General features: G+C 35.2%; 1 long non-coding RNA gene across 1 annotated transcript; it reads left to right on the top strand.

Annotated features, from left to right (window-relative positions):
• The first annotated feature begins 2,992 nt into the window (after positions 1 to 2,992).
• Positions 2,993 to 3,791, top strand: LOC141656127 (uncharacterized). Its single transcript, XR_012548362.1, has 3 exons — positions 2,993 to 3,084; positions 3,191 to 3,289; positions 3,496 to 3,791. It is a non-coding gene; the product is annotated as an uncharacterized LOC141656127 (long non-coding RNA).
• Positions 3,792 to 4,230: the final 439 nt, after the last annotated feature.

Below are 4,230 nucleotides of genomic sequence, written 5' to 3'. Positions count from 1 at the left end.
TTGTTGTGATCGTTGATTAATTATAATGTTGGATTGGTTTTGGTGATTATTGATAGTATATTGTTGATTGATTGTATAACTGTCTGTGATCTTTGGGGTGCGTGGTTCGTCGGTTTTATTACTTGTCGTCAAAAGTTACCTTGGCCAAAACAATATATATAACTTCACAAACTACCTCTACTCTTAGTAAACAGGTAAGTAAAGGTCGGATCCCAAGGGACGGGTATTGATGTAGGATTTTCGATTGCAAATGGTTGTGTCTAAGGGTGTCACAATTTGGGTTGAGACACTACTACAGAATTCATCAAGGACATCAGTGGATGGACATCGGATTTTTGAAAAAACAGATGTAATAAGTTTACACATCGGATTTTTATAAAAGTCTGATGTAATTATATTATATGGACATCGGTTGTTATTTTCAACCCATGTCCATTATAATGGACATCGGATTAAATTACAACCCATGTCCATATAATCCTCAATTTGGGCGCAAAATGAAAACAATTCCCCCGCCCCAAATTATTTTCTACTCTTCTTCATCTTATCTCTAAACCGTCACTTAAACCCTCGTCAATTATCATCATTCACGCTTTCACCATTCTCACCCTCACACCGTCAATCATCCTCCGCTCACCATCGTTCTCCACCTTTCATATCCTTAGCGTTCTCCTTCATCACTGCCAACGCTTTCCTATGGCACTCAATGCTCTCCCTCGATTCAGCGCCTCTAGGTAGGTACTGCTTCCGATCTAGGGTTTTGATTTTTGTAAATAATTGGGATAAAAGTGATTTTATTTCTGTTAACAGTATGCCCAGACACTGGTCCTAGCCGGACCTCTGCTACACCGCCGACTTCTCCTCCCTCTTAGTTCTCCTTGAATATTAGGTATGATTCATTCTTACTCTGCTTATTTTATTTTCTAAGGTTTCTCTTGCAATTGGCTTTAATTAGTTATTCTGATTATATGATCAATTTAATGTTTATATAGCCAATTGATTCTCCTTACGCGGTGCATATACTCACTCACTCGCCCCAATTCTTCATTTCATTATCCCATTTTTTTTGGATTTTGATCGTTTTGATTGATTTTAATTTGCAATTAGGGTTAGTTCAGATTTTGATTTTGGATGAATGATGAATTAATCTACTAAAATTTAATCATCTGCTGAAATGATGGATTTTGTGGATTGGTTTTTGTGGATTTTTCTAAAGAAAAGGACCAATATGCAGGTACCAAGAATAATGGTTTGAGTTTGTGTCATTATGTGTGTGTTTTCAGAAAACTCATTTGTGCAGGCTTGGGTTTTATGTAGGATTTATCTAAATACATTTCTTATCCAATGTTTGGTTGAGTTATCTTGGAATGGAGTATTGGAGTTAGATAACTAATTGATTCTACAGATTGTTACTGTGCTTTATCGATTTATTTGGAAAAATTAAACAAGCTTGATTCTAATATGCTGCTTGTAAACATGAGCTAATGTTTGATGTTTCTGGGTTTCTGCTATCGTATGTTTTTTTACTCTTAATCACCCCTTTGATGTTTCTGGATTTCTACTAAAGCTAGTATCTTTGACTTTCTATCAAGGCACTACCTAATATGGACGTGCATACACAAGTGCGTCTGCGATGTTATTTTGAAAGGCTTCTGTTTTAAAGCGTAGAATGCTTCTGTTTGTATCTCGTTGATTTTAGTTCATTGTTGTTCTTGACGTCAAATTATTGTGAATTACTTTCTGAAATATTTCTTCTGTACATTTGAATTCCATATGTACGTACTTCATTTATGCAGGAGGCCGGTACTGAAGTTGGATCCTTTTGGGGACCTTAACACTGAAACTGAGAAAAAGCTTGGTGAATTGGTCCGCGAAAGGTTAGTTTTCCCGTTTTTTGTATCTGTCTTGTGCTGTAAAATCTTGTCAGATTTTTCCTTTATTTACAGTCATAATTTTTGAATTAAGTGTAGGTTGCATCATAAACTTGTAAGTTGGAATCTGAACTATTTCTGCCGTTAGAAAAATTAGTACAACTTTATTTGTAAGGGTAAGGAGGTTTATATATATAACAGTGAAAGCTGTGAAACCGTTATGGTAAACTTCTTTCCAAAAATTAGTAAAAATTATTTTCAAAATGGAGTGAGTTGTTAGACTGTACAAACTACAAAGTATAAACTGTGAAAGCGGAGATGATTGATTGGATTTTCTACTTGCAGGTTTCATACAGACTTGTACAGTTGTACATACTCCACGGGTTTGATGGCTTTATAAGAGGCAAGTGCAAATTGTTTTGCAGTTTAAGTTTCGTTCTTGTTTTGGCTCCATCTCTTCATTTGGTCTATTTTTATTCAATTTTTTCCCCTGTACTAGCAAGTTATATATTCTAGGGCAAGTATTGTTGTGCATGACGAATAATTGCGCTATCTTTTTTTTTTTTTTTTGTGTTCTGTAAAATTTTTTATACAAGGCACAACTAACTAGTCGCATTGTGTATTTTTTTTTTTTTTTTCTGCTGCTTTTATATTATCTTTCAGTTACAAACTCCATTATCCCCATCTTTTTCTTCTTTACATGTTAGCACTCTTATAATTGTACAAATAGGCTATGCCTCAGATGAAGCAGTAACCATACTTTCTAAAAGGATGAAAGACTTGAAAAGGAAATTTTACATCGCTCCATATTACGATGAGTAAGTGCTGATCAACCTTGCCTTTTAAATAAACAAAACTGTCACCATTTATTATTGATTATCATGTAAATAAGTTACAAATTATTTACAGTGATCATTGGATGCTCGTTGACTGACGTTGTTCGATCATAATCAAGTGCATTGGTTCGACTCACTAGGAAAGTCGGTCAGTCAAAGTTGAGATCTTTAATTAATGCGTAAGTTCATCTTAATAGTTCATTTATTGATATGCACATAAATAAATGTTCAACTGATTAGAACATTAAAAATGGCAACTATTATTGGCTGACAATCATTTATTTGAAACCATGTTTATATTTAGATCGGTAAGAGTATACGGCTACAATGGTGGGGAAAGAATGTGTTCTCAAGCACCGCAATGGCTGCAACATAATGTAAGTTGTTGCTTATTATGACGACAAATTCAATGTCTGATCATCAATCACTTTTAATTGACAAAGTCATGTTATTGGTTTAATTCTTGTCGAGTTGTTGTTTTAGTGTGCTCGTCAACAAGGTGTTGTAGAATGCGGGTACTACGTCATGAGGTACATGCTGGAAATCGTCACGCGTTCTAATCCAACAAAAGCTATCAATGAGGTCAGTTTCGACATTATAGCAAAACTCGGTATTTTTTCAAGTAATTATCCTACTTTGACCTGCTTTGCTTATACTCATTGTGGGCGAACTCTTTGCCAATTCAATGAGCTAGCTGCTGCACCCTCTTCCCTTAATTATTAGCTTATATGAAGCTGCCCTTGTGAGGCCATGTCTGACTGCCCCATTGTCATTAATATGCATTACAGGTTTTTCAAGACACCACGCCATATTCACAAGAAGAATTAGATGAGGTTCGGGACTTGTGGGCGAACTATTTTCTCAATATCTAGCCGTAGATAGCTAGCTAGCGTAGTAATGTATTAGGTAGTTGCATTTTGAAAAACTGATTACATGATCTGCAAGACCATATGTTATGTTGGCTGGGATTTGTTATGCCATTTGTTGTTGTTCGTTAGTTGTTGAATTCGGATGACGGAGACGGTTGCGTTGTATGTTGATTGGGATCGGTTTTTATTAATTGAAATCGATCATTTTGGTTGAATGGCAGTTGGCATGTTTTGTATTAATGTTTTGGCATTCAAATTGGTGTAATGCAATATGAATTGGCCTGCTCTTTTCAATTTTTTTTTAAAAAAAAAAAACAATATAAAGGACAGCGGATTTATAAAAGTTCGATGTAATTCTAGCTTCAAAGGACATGGGCTTTCTATAAAAATCTAATGTACATTACACATATGGACATCGGATTAATGTTAAAATCTGATGTTCATTACTCATATGGACATCGGATATATTTAAAAATCCGATGTGCATATATTAATGGACATCGGTTTAAAGTCCCATGTCCATTACACCCCATATGGACGGGACTAAACTCTACATCGGCCTATAATCCGATGTCCATGTGTCTAGAAGTCCGATGTCCTTCATGATTTCTGTAGTAGTGAGATAGGAGATCAACTAAACTAATCAACAATGTA

Source organism: Silene latifolia, chromosome 5, assembly GCF_048544455.1.
Source record: "Silene latifolia isolate original U9 population chromosome 5, ASM4854445v1, whole genome shotgun sequence".
Lineage (NCBI taxonomy): Eukaryota > Viridiplantae > Streptophyta > Magnoliopsida > Caryophyllales > Caryophyllaceae > Silene > Silene latifolia.
The sequence above is the reverse complement of the archived record's forward strand: the minus strand, read 5'-3'. Positions and strand labels throughout refer to the sequence as shown.